The sequence below is a fragment of the Macrobrachium rosenbergii genome, chromosome 50 (assembly GCF_040412425.1).
Source record: "Macrobrachium rosenbergii isolate ZJJX-2024 chromosome 50, ASM4041242v1, whole genome shotgun sequence".
Lineage (NCBI taxonomy): Eukaryota > Metazoa > Arthropoda > Malacostraca > Decapoda > Palaemonidae > Macrobrachium > Macrobrachium rosenbergii.
Genome location: NC_089790.1, coordinates 23,540,889 through 23,553,985, shown reverse-complemented (window position 1 = coordinate 23,553,985; position 13,097 = coordinate 23,540,889). Strand labels below are relative to the sequence as shown.

At 47.8% G+C, this 13,097-nt stretch overlaps 1 pseudogene; it reads right to left on the bottom strand.

The window, feature by feature from the left end:
* The window catches only part of LOC136832748 (uncharacterized), a 33,541-nt pseudogene that overhangs the window by 18,531 nt on the left and 1,913 nt on the right, over positions 1–13,097 (bottom strand).

Sequence of the window (13,097 nt, the reverse complement as noted above, 5' to 3'; positions counted from 1 at the left end):
GGTCCCCAGGATGCTGTCCATGAGCCGCTGGAAGGTGGCCCGGCGTTCCCCTCAGCCCGAAGGTGGAGAAGGCGAACACGTAGGGACCCGAAGGGCGTGATGATGGCTGTCTTTGGTATGTCCTCTGGCGCAACAGGTACCTGGAAATAAGATTTAAGAAGGTCCAATTTAGTGAATATTTTGGCCCCGTGAAAGGAGGCCGTGAGGTCTTGCACGTTGGGTAGAGGGTAGTGGTCGGGCTCTGTTGCAATGTTGAGCCGCCTGTAGTCGCCGCAGGGTCTCCAGGAGCCGTCCGGTTTCTGCACCATGTGGAGGGGGGAGGCCCATGGACTGGAGGCTTTCCTGCAGATGCCCATCTGTTCCATCTCCGCTGACGCTTTTTCGCCTCCTGAAGGCGCTGAGGGGGAAGCCTGCGGAACTTCGCATGTGTCGGGGCCCTTTAGTCACTATATGGTGGTATATGCCGTGCTTGGCTGGGGCCCGGGGACTTAGCGAAGCTCGGGCTTAAATACCTCAGGAACTCCGACAGTAGGTGTGCATACTGGTGGGGGCGACGGCGCTGATGGTGGGTCTGGGTCCCGCCGTTAACGGGAGAGACCGGCAGGAGTCGGTATCGAGGAGGCGCTGCGCCCCACGCCGACTAGCAGGCCGAAGTGCGCCAGAAAATCGGCCCCAGGAGTGGGGTTCCTACGTCCGCGACGATGAAGTCCCAGGAGTAACTCTGGCCAAGGATGGAGATCGACAGGAGCCTGGTGCCGTAGGAGAGGATGGGGTTCCGTTGGCGGCCGTCAGGAAAGCGGCCGGGTCTGGTGTCTGGTTGCGGTCCTCTCTGGATGCTGGGAAGACCGATTTAAAGGCTCCTGTGTCGACCAGCATCATCCTGCCGGAGACGGTGTCGCGGACGTAAAAACCTACTGTTTTTGAGGCCCTGGGTTCTTCGGCAGCCATGGCGGCCTGTCCTGCTGGCCCGCCACCCCGCTTTTTGAACGGTTGAACGAGCAGGGCGGCAGGCAGTTTCGGGCGTCCTTTCCGAACCACTTGTGGTAGCGACAGAAGCCCGGGGACCTCCGTCTGCTGTGGTTCGTGGACGTCTGTTGGCGATGGCGTTGACGGGCTGCTCTACGTCCTCTTCAGGCTGGACGGAGCTGACCGGCTGTGTGGCCGGTTTTAGCCGCTGTGAAGCCTTGACGGAGTCTGTGAGGTGTTGTGCCGCCTCTATGAGGTCCTCGACAGGCATGGTGTAGGGGTGAGCGATCTGGTTGCGTACCTCCGGGAGGAGTTGGCGAAGGTAGATTTCCCGTATGAAGCTTATCTCCTGCCGCTTGTTTGTGCCACCCAAGTCTGGTATTGACAGGAGATCTACGACCATGCCCCAAGCGTCTCTTGGATTGAGGTCGTGGCGTGGATTATTGGCAAGGTCGATAGCACGGCGGCCCGCTCGGCGATGGGCAGGGAGCAAGCTTCGAGGAGGAACTTTTTGTGGTGCTGTATGTGAGGGTGTGTGTTTGGTGCTTTTCGCGAGATGAGTTTTCTGTACACGTCCCTCCGGAAGGGCGTTGAGCACTGTGTCGGCCTGTAGGATTTCGTCCGTGAGGTCCGCGATTCTGAAGTGGCTCTCCACCCTGCGCAGCCACATCGATGGGTTCCCCTGCGTGGCGGCAGCTTTACGGTGAGGGCGGCCCGCGATTGTGTTGCCCAGCCGTCGTGTGTTCGGGGCGCTGGTGTGGAGTTGCGGGAGGGCCTCGATGCGGGGGCGGGCGCGGCTGTGATGGGAGGTAGGTAAACCTCCGAGTCCGCGGGGTCCGCGTTTAACTGCATGAAGGAGGGGATATCCGCGTCCATGCTCGCTCCTTTGACCCCTTACTGGAGTGGGGTACTCGCGTCAGTACGCACTTTCGTGCGCCGTGTGGTTCCGCTAGTGACGCTGGTGGGGTACGCCGACGAGAGTCAGCACGCTCAAACGCTGGTTACAGCGCCGTGTTTAGGCCGCTAAGAGCATTTTTGGAGAAATCCTGGAGCCAAGACTGAGTCGCCGTGTGAGTCCGCTAATGGCTCCGGGATACTCCGGGGGTCACCACTGTAAGGTGTCAAAGAAACGAGCAGGTAAAAGTTACTGCTACTTTATTACAGATCCAGGCAGCTTATATTGCGGCCGACTGACGCCGGGCCGTGAGAGACAATGGAATTGACTGTGACCTGAGGTCGAAACAATAAACAATAATATGCAGTGAACGAGTACAAATTACAATACAAAACATACAGAGCTACAATATGGATACAGTCTTGATGCCTGTGAATGAAGAAACATGTGATACACAATGTGTGACATTCGTATAAATACCATAAAGTAAAAATGATTAAAATGCGTGACCTGGCACGTTTTAGGCGTGACTAATTGAGCTTGAAGAAAATGGGAAGTCACCAAAGAAAACAAGCTCAGCGGAGACTTAATTAATGGCGCCGCCGAAACACTATCCTGGCGCCGATGTGGTGACTTTACAGTATCACAACATTTCATACCTATCCCAAAGTAAATGAGTAACTGACTTCTTAATAATAGGTAAATGAAGGAAAACAGTCTGAAATAGCCACAGAGAAACACTTACTTTAGGTAAACCTGTTGACTAGGTGGCGTAGGAATAATTTCAAGACCTGAACGATGTCCCAGAGAGATGAGCAGCTTACACTTTAGGCAACAGTAACCTAAGAAGAAAATTATTCTGTCTAAGAATGTGAAAAACACACGCCCAAATACACAAATAAGAGCAAAAATAATATATACGAGGCTGGAGTATTACAGTAGAGCAGCAAACAAAAGCAGATATTTCAGAAAATAATGGGGAAACACTTAAAAATAAGAGTGGGACTTCCGTTATTTTGACAAACTCCTCGAGAGTGCAGTCCTTGCCATAGGTCTTGATTGGTAAGGCGGAGGGGAGGACAGGTCCTCAGGCAAGGCTGTGCTGTATCACCCTACAAATAAAACAATCCTTATTAAGAAGTTAAATAAAACAAATAATGGCAACCCTCTCAGCAAACACAAACCCCACCAAAAATGCTACACACACACACACACACACACTGCGCTTGGAATAAGAATTTATACGTGCACTCCGAATCAAAGGACAGATTTCATAACATGAAAGGACTCGAAAAAGTATATATATATATATATATATATATATATATATATATATATATATATATATATATATATATATATATATATATATATATATATATATATATATATATATATATATAATTATCAGTATATAAATATATATACACATAATTATACATATAAATATATAAATAAACATATATAATATATAAATATAAATATATACATATAAATTAATATATATAAATATATAAATAAAAATATATAAATACTATATAAAATATATATATACACATATATATATACACATATATATATAATACATATATATAAATATATATACAATTTATATTTATTTAAATATGGTATATATATATATTTATATTTATTTAAAAAAGTATATGTATATAAATTAAATATATATATACATATAAATATTTATATTTATTTATAAATGTATATATATATATATATATATATATATATATATATATATATATATATATATATATATATATATTAAAAAAAGTATATGTATATATATAGATATTTATATATATATATATACATAAATATATATGTTTATATATTACATAATCACTTTCCTACTATTGTCTTAGCTCTGAATGAAATAATTCTATCTCTACTGATTCACCTTGTGTGTGGGTGTTTGTGTGTGAGTCTGAGTGCGCGCCTTCATCCTCATTAGGTAACCAGCGACAATAATCTAAAGACCAGAGAAAATGTGGGTGGAGCTAAACCTGTTGACTGAGAACGTTCAAATCTGCTCTGTTCTGTTCCTCAGCAACGGCAAACTTGCAGCATAAGATTGTAAAGTCACCAATTCGGCGCCAGGATAGTGTTTTGGCGGCGCCATTAATTAAGTCTCCGCTGAGCTTGTTTTCTTTGGTGACTTCCCGTTTTCTTCAAGCTAAATTAGTCACGCCTAAAACGTGCCAGGTCACGCATTTTAATCATTTTTACTTTATGGTATTTATACGAATGTCACACATTGTGTATCACATGTTTCTTCATTCACAGGCATCAAGACTGTATCTATATTGTGTCTCTGTATGTTTCGTATTGTAATTCGTACTCGTTCACTGCATATTATTGTTTATTGTTTCGACCTCAGGTCACAGTCAATTCCATTGTCTCTCACGGCCCGGCGTCAGTCGGCCGCAATATAAGCCGCCTGGATCTGTAATAAATCAGCAGTAACCTTTACCTGCTCGTTTCTTTGACACCTTACAGTGGTGACCCCCGGAGTATCCCGGAGCCATTACGCTTGGGGCATGGTCGTAGATCTCCTGTCAACACCAGTCTCGGGTGGCACGAACAAGCGGCAGGAGATAAGCTTCGTGCGGGAAATTTTCCTTCGCCAACTCCTCCCGGAAGTACGCAACCAGATCGCGCACCCCTACACCATGCCTGTCGAGGACCTCAGAGGGCGGCACAACACCTCACAGACTCCGTCAAGGCTTCACAGCGGCTAAAACCGCCACTCAGCCGGTCAGCTCCGTCCAGCCTGAAGAGGACGTGCAGCCCCGTCAACGCCATCGCCAACAGACGTCCACCGAACCACAGTAGACGGTGGTCCCCGGCTTCTGTCGCTATCACAAGTGGTTCGGAAAGGACGCCCGAAACTGCCTGCCGCCCTGCTCGTTCAACCGTTCAAAAACGGGGGGGCGGCGGCCAGCAGGACAGGCCGCCATGGCAGCCGAAGAACCCAGGGCCTCAAAAACAGTAGGTTTCGTCCGCGACACCGTCTCCGGCAGGATGATGCTGGTCGACACAGGAGCCTTCAAGTCGGTCTTCCCAGCATCCAGAGAGGACCGCAACCAGACACCAGACCCGCCGCCTTCCTGACGGCCGCCAACGGAACCCCATCCTCTCCTCGGCACCAGGCTCCTGTCGATCTCCATCCTTGGCCAGAGTTACTCCTGGGACTTCATCGTCGCGGACGTAGGAACCCCACTCCTGGGGGCCGATTTTCTGGCGCACTTCGGCCTGCTAGTCGACGTGGGGCGCAAGCGCCTCCTCGATACCGACTCCTGCCGGTCTCTCCCGTTAACGGCGGGACCCAGACCCACCATCAGCGCCGTCGCCCCACCAGTACGCACACCTTCTGTCGGAGTTCCCTGAGGTGTTTAAGCCCGAGCCGCCAAGTCCCCGGGCCCCAGCCAAGCACGGCATATACCACCATATAGTGACTAAAGGGCCCCGACATGCGCGGTTCCGCAGGCTTCCCCAGCGCCTTCAGGAGGCGAAAAAGCATTCGCGGAGATGGAACGGATGGGCATCTGCAGGAAAGCCTCCAGTCCATGGGCCTCCCCCCTCCACATGGTGCAGAAACCGGACGGCTCCTGGAGACCCTGCGGCGACTACAGACGGCTCAACATTGCAACGGAGCCCGACCACTACCCTCTGCCCAATATGCAAGACCTTACGGCCTCCTTTCACGGGGCCAAAATATTCACTAAATTGGACCTTCTTAAATCTTATTTTCAGGTACCTGTTGCGCCAGAGGACATACCAAAGACAGCCATCATCACGCCCTTCGGGTCCTATGTGTTCGCCTTCTCCACCTTCGGGCTGAGGAACGCCGGGCCACCTTCCAGCGGCTCATGGACAGCATCCTGGGGACCTAAAATTCTGCGTCTGCTACGTCGACGACATTCTCATATTTTCCAGGTCTCACAGCGAACACCAAAGGCACATCAAAGCAGTCCTCCAGCGCCTCCAAGAAAACGGCCTCGTCGTCCGTTTTGACAAGTGTACATTCGGCGTCCAGAAAGCAGAGTTCCTGGGTCACGAGGTATCTCCGACAGGCGTCCGCCCTCTTACATCGAAAGTGGCAGCCGTGAGCAAAGTTCCCGACACCCACCTCCATCAAGGCCGTCCAGGAGTTCCTTGGGATGGTAAACTTCTACAGGCGCTTCATCCCGGGATCACGCGCACCACGGCCCCCTGACGGAAGTCCTAAAAGGTCAACCAAGTCCCTGTCTTGGGGACCCAGCCAGCAGCAGGCCTTTTCCCGGACGAAGGCCGCCCTCACCAAGGCAACCGCCTTGGCACACCAGGATCCCAAGGCTCCCCCAGCTGACGACAGACGCCAGTAACGTTGCCTGCGGTGCTGTTCTGGAGCAAATCATCAACGGCGCCCCAGCCCATCGCCTTCTTCAGCAAGAAGTTCAATCCCGCAGAGTCCCGATACAGCACCTTCGACAGGGAACTCTGCGCGATGTACCGCGCAGTTCGGCACTTCAAGTTCCTCCTGGAGGGGACGCCCTTCACAATCTTCACAGACCACCAGCCACTGGTTCACGCTTTCACGAAGCAAGGGGACGCATGGTCTTCCAGACAGCAGCGCCACCTCTCAGCCATAGCCGAATTTACCTGTTCCGTCAGGTACCTCCCGCAAGAAAAATCCCGTAGCAGACGCCCTCTCCAGAGTCGAATTGAACGCAGTGCAGCTTGGTGTAGATTACCAGGACCTTGCCAGAGAACAGGCCGCTGACCCAGAAACCCCAGCATACCGCACCGCCATCACATCCCTCAAGTGGCGGGACGTGACCCTCGCCCCGGAGGCCCCAGTCTGCTCTGTGACATCAGCACAGGCCAGCCCCGCCCCTTTGGTTCCAGCCTCACGCCGCCGCCAGGTATTTGACATCATCCACGGCCTCTCACACCCCTCCGGCAGGACCACGCCAAACTGCTTTCAAAAAAGTTCGTCTGGCACGGGTGCAAAAGGACGCCACAGCCTGGGCAAAACAGTGCCTGCAGTGCCAGACCAGTAAAGTGGGTCGTCACACGCAGTCGGGGTAGGCGAGTTCCCACAGCCAGGGCGCCGCTTCGCCACATCCACATCGACGTCGTCGGGCCCCTTCCCCATCAGGCGGATCCAGATACCTCCTCACGGTGGTAGACCGTTCAACGAGGTGGCCCGGCCACGCCCATGCAAGAAGCCACCGCCAGCGCGTGCGCGCCGAGGCCCTGCTCTCCAGTTGGGTTAGCCGCCGGCGCCCCGGACCACATCACAACCGACAGGGGCCCCGCTTTCCTCTCCGAGCTGTGGTCTGCCCTGGCTCAACTGCTGGGAACCACGCACCACACCACCACAGCGTACAACCCAGCGGCCAACGGCCTGGTTGAACGGTTCCACAGGTCCTTAAAGTCATCCCTCATGGCCCGCTGCACCGCCGAGGACTGGAAACATCAGCTGCCGTGGGTCCTCCTCGGGTTGAGGACCGCCCCAGAGCCGACGGCACCCCATCCGCAGCTGAACAAACCTATGGGGAACCCCTCGTGGTGCCGGGAGAGCTCGTGACGGATGATCGCCACTCCCCATCTCTGCAGAGGCTCCGCGACGTGGCCGGCAAGTTCGCCCCTTGCAGGCGCTCATACATCGACAGAACAACCACCTTCGTGCCGCCACAGCTGTCATCCGCCACCCACGTCTTCGTCAGAGTCGACGCCGTCCGTCCACCACTAACTAAGCCCCTACAGGGGACCCTTCCGCGTGCTGGAACGGAACAGCAAGGCGTTCGGCTGGCACTTCCAGGCAGGAACGACTGGGTTTCCATAGACCGCCTAAAGCCCGCCTTCCTGTCGGAGAGTCCCGGCAGCGCCGCAGCACCCCTTCCGCCCAAACGCACTCCAGCACGCCCTCACCACCGCAGGCGCCGCCGCCCAGGAAGGGACCGCCCAAACAGCAGCCTCACAGGCGGGAGGCCCCTCAGTTATCCTCAAGGAGCCGCGGCACCCTTCAGCGTCCCACCAGGTACAGGGATTAATCAGACGCGTCCCTCGTCTTGGGGAGTATTTGTAAAGTCACCACCCGGCGCCAGGATAGTGTTTCGGCGGCGCCATTAATTAAGTCTCCGCTGAGCTTGTTTTCTTTGGTGACTTCCCGTTTTCTTCAAGCTAAATTAGTCACGCCTAAAACGTGCCAGGTCACGCATTTTAATCATTTTTACTTTATGGTATTTATACGAATGTCACACATTGTGTATCACATGTTTCTTCATTCACAGGCATCAAGACTGTATCTATATTGTGTCTCTGTATGTTTCGTGTTGTAATTCGTACTCGTTCACTGCATATTATTGTTTATTGTTTCGACCTCAGGTCACAGTCAATTCCATTGTCTCTCACGGCCCGGCGTCAGTCGGCCGCAATATAAGCCGCCTGGATCTGTAATAAATCAGCAGTAACCTTTACCTGCTCGTTTCTTTGACACCTTACAAGATGACTGCATTCATACACACGCCTTAAGCCTGCAAAAACACAACAGGTCCCTCCTAGAGCAGGGGTGTTAATTAGACGCCCACATCGCCTCGCGAAAACACTTCGTCACAACCACCCATGGGGAACCATTGAATCTCCTCCTGCTGCATTAGTGGAGGACATAAGCTGACGGGGCAGGAACGGATAGACGGACGGACCGAAACAGGCTGGCAGGGCATGCGTACACACGGCTATACTCGCTCGAGCCTAACTAATAGTTCTGATGTTGAAGTATTAACATTCACTGAACATTGTTCACTTTTCTTCTTTAAAGGGATGACAGCAACGCTGTTCAAAATGATGCTGAAATTATCACAAGAGCCTCTGGTTATCCCACAACAGACAAAGTCCCTGAGAGAGAGAGAGAGAGAGAGAGAGAGAGAGAGAGAGAGAGAGAGAGAGAGAGAGAGAGAGAGATTGGTTTAAGCCGTACAGTACACCTGTGAATACTCTCATACTCACAGCCACTCTCATCACACCATAAATAAATTCTATTCGTTGAAGTTGATCAAACCAAGTTACATCAATTCTGATTTAGGAACTAAGACCTGTATAGGGACTTATTTCACGGGACATAAACTGGTGTCGTTACTCTTACTTTACGCAAGGTCCTTCCAATATATATAAGCATATAATAACGGGAAACATTCGAAACAAAATACTGCCGGCTAAAACAGCTAAGGGGTCTTTCATGAATTACTCAACACACTACCTAAGAAGTCGGAACACACCCCCAAACCATAAAAAGAAGGGAAACATGGTCACAACTTGCCACTGATCCTTGAAAGTCAACGAACCCCGTATTCAGCAACATTTCATAGAGTGAAAAAATAACCTTAAGCAGAAAGGCTGTTAACCATTGTTGTCATTCGATTATGTTCCTTTTACAGAAAGCGAAAGAAAATGGTGTTGCCTTTTCAACGGTGGCAGTATTTTTGTGAATACTGTATGTACTTTTTTTTTTGCTCACTGCCGAACATATCAAAAGACAAGGCCCCACCCCACAAATGTTACCCATAGTATCTCCAGACACGTGTTTTAATTATGTTCTAATGGTGTAAACCTCATCAGAATGTCATTTCACAGAATTCAGCTTCGGCTTAAACCGGAAATTTCAGTGACACCTGCATAGACGAGGCTACTGGAAGTACCAACTAGTTACCTGCAGAAAAAAAGACAGAAGTTGCAGAATTAAGTTAAGTTGCAACATTAAGTCGAAACTATCCAGAGAGAAAAAGCGGAGGAGCGAGGGAGATACGAGCTCGTGTACTGATTGACTTGTGGGTGTGGCTACGGTGTCGTGCTTTCATGGAAGAAATGAATATAGAAGCATACGAATCACGGGCAATCGTACGATTCACTTGCACTAAGGGGTATAAACGTAAGTATAAAGGAAAAACTGAAATAGTGTACGAAGTACATGAAAACGACATCTTAGTCACTTTACCCAAGCCCTGACAATCACAGACTGAATATTTCAAACCACTGACTGATTAAAATTTGCGGGAAAATGACAAATTCTGTTTAATCCTTGCCTGAAAATTCATGCCATTTAGAGGGGTTTTAAACAGATTTTCACAGAGTTGATTTCAGTTTATCAGAAGAAACAATTGTACCCTGAAAGAAGACTGATTCACGAGTCACTGGTCTATTGTGTACTGAGATTCCTAACCAAACAACTTTAACCTTCAGCCGGATGAATATCACCAGATATTCACCTAAAAGTTGCAAAGAATGGTTAACACGGAAAGGGTACTTATTAAAGAATATTAGAAGCTATCACCACGAACCAGACAGCTTAGACTGCAGTTTCTCCATCATGGCTGCCCAAGGTTGTCTGCTCAAGAAGCCAACCATCAAGATTTTCTCTTGGCCAATCTGAGACCTCCACTACACCCAACTAGAAACCATTCCATCGCCTTCTCTCACTGGCTGAAAAGCTTTAACCTTTGGCCAGCGGATGGGAGGCTTTGAAAGCGAATTCTTCATTGGCTGGTTTTCCATTTCCTCTTGGGATCTTTGTCACCTCCGGTATCAAATGAATTTCCCTTAAACTTATGTAGAAAGAGATATAAAAGACCCATCGACAAGTGTATTAATTTACCGAAAGGAAATGATGATTATAAATTTGAAAGTGTCCTTCTAAAGAAGCAAAATATGGCGGATGATGGTATAGCAGGGGTAAGGGTACAGCGCAAGGGGGACAGGGGAGAGGGAGGGGAAGGGGGCCGGAAATGGGGGGGGCAGATAAAAGTCTTCTTGAAACAAGAAAAAAGAAGAGGCATCAGAAAGATCAAAAGGAAAAATAAATAGGTTGGCATGCAATGAGTTTATTATTATTATTATTAAAAATAGTTAAACCCGACCACTGCGCTTGCTATCAGCTTTCACAGGGCTGGCCCGAAGGATTAGAATGAAATACCAAGTCTAGGCCACAGACAAAGCACTGGGACCAAACAGGTCATTAGGCAATACAGTGGTGACGAATAAAATGTTAATTTTTTTTAAACCTGCACAAAAGCATATGCTTGCTACACTGGAATACACGCACACATTAAATACATTTACTCAAGTTTCCATAAACACGCACACATTAGTTGATTTGATTTATGTCTTCTAAAACTGGCGTCACAACATTCTGGTTATTGACGCCGTAATAAAATTAAACAGTTTCATGTAAGAAATATCTATATATCTATATACATCTATGTATCTATCTATCTATCTATCTATATATATATATATATATATATATATATATATATATATATATATATATATATATATATGTATATATCTCGTTTCAGTATTTTCCCCAAACGGACTGCCAAAGGTTTATTTTCTGACCTATAAGAAGATATACATCCCGATAGTAGGCATCTTCTGGGTTCTGGGGAGACTATTATTATTATTAGTAATATTAAAATAGCTTAACCAGACTACTGAGCTGAATATCAGCTCTCACAGGGCTGGCCCGAAGGATCAGGATTAAATAGAACACACGCAAAAGGAGGCCAGGCACGTGCCCCAAGGCAGCAAGAAACGGAACAAGAACAGCAACTCCAAGAACAAGAACAGCAACAGCTACTCTAAACGCCCCCGCCCCCACCTCTAAGCCCACCCCTGATATGCATATAGGTCTGATCGTTTTATTCCCTCGCTAAATACATCCACGTATTACACGCGTTGTATCGATACAAATTATTTCCCACAAGGTTCAATTGTTATTAAAGAAAGACGCAGGATTCGGTACAAGGAATAGTTATTGCTCTATTCATTTAAAAATATTTAAAACATCTTGGTCAAAGTCTACTCTAAAGGAAGGAGAGAGAGAGAGAGAGAGAGAGAGAGAGAGAGAGAGAGAGAGAGAGAGAGAGAGAGAGAGAGAGAGAGAGTTGTGTGTGTGCAAGCCCAGTACATACACACCTCAGCCTATAGGTAAGCCTTAGTCTTTTGGCACAAAGACTAAAATGACTAACTGAGCCTTTTTCTATCACCAAAGTTCAAAAGCAATCATTAAAAATACGATGGCAAAACTAATCATTGAACCTTTTTCCTAGAAAAAAAATGGAGCCTCACAGATGACATGTTCTGACAAAACAGTGTTATCCCAGAAGCCTTGCAAAACAATGTAAACAGAAAACGATTCAACCTGTCTCTCTTTTCCTAAGTAATTTTGTCCCCATCAGAATATGACCTAAAAATTCTCACAGAGAATCAACAAAAGTCAAGAAACCACAGTCCCCAAAAATATAGCAATCCTTTAGCGCAGCGCGTGTGTTTACTTGCACCTCTCTCTCTCTCTCTCTCTCTCTCTCTCTCTCTCTCTCTCTCTCTCTCTCTCTCTCTCTCTCTCACGACTGTTGAAAAATAAATCTCTACCTGCTGCAATATTGCATACTTTCTTCACTAACTCATTCACATGCGTGAGTGGGAGTGTTTTTCTGCCTCTTGATTTTTATTCTTATTCTTTTAGGTGTGGTCACGCGCCATTCCCTTGCGGTGAACGTTCCTCTCCTAAAGCGAGAATTCGCATTAAATCTACGACTTGACATCAAAATTTAAGTACTCTTATGCAAATTTCTTCTGTGAATACAGAGCAAAAATGAGTCAACTCAGGGGAATGAATCAAACCTCGACTACAAATTTAATCCACATGAACACGAGGTCCCAAAAAAAACCTCTTCAACCGTTTTGTTCTTGAAGTGTTACATGTGGTCTACCAAGCACCACTTGTAAGGCAATTTGTCAGCAACAAGGCAAACCCACACCCCAAATGCTGCACCTTTTTCTTATCACTTGCACGCATCCCTTCCGAATTGGAAATTCCCTTCAACATTTTCACTGTCGAGACATTAAATATGTATATTCATAATATATCGAAGAGTATAATTTCGGTCACAATGCACTAATAGTACGACAAATGGTGAAGCGAGACCAAGGTCCCACAGAAAACACATTCTTCAGATCCTTCATGAGACTATCCCACAAAATCGATTGCCAAAGGCGATACAAATTCTAAAGAGAAAGATTAACAGCCTATGAACAGTATTTACCTGTTCACGATTTCAAGTATCCCCTGATCTTTCCATTTTACTTCAGTTCTCGCCTAATCTCTCCCTTATATTTTAATTATCCCCCGATTTTTCCCCTTCTACAGAATATGGGGTGGGACTAAAACTGC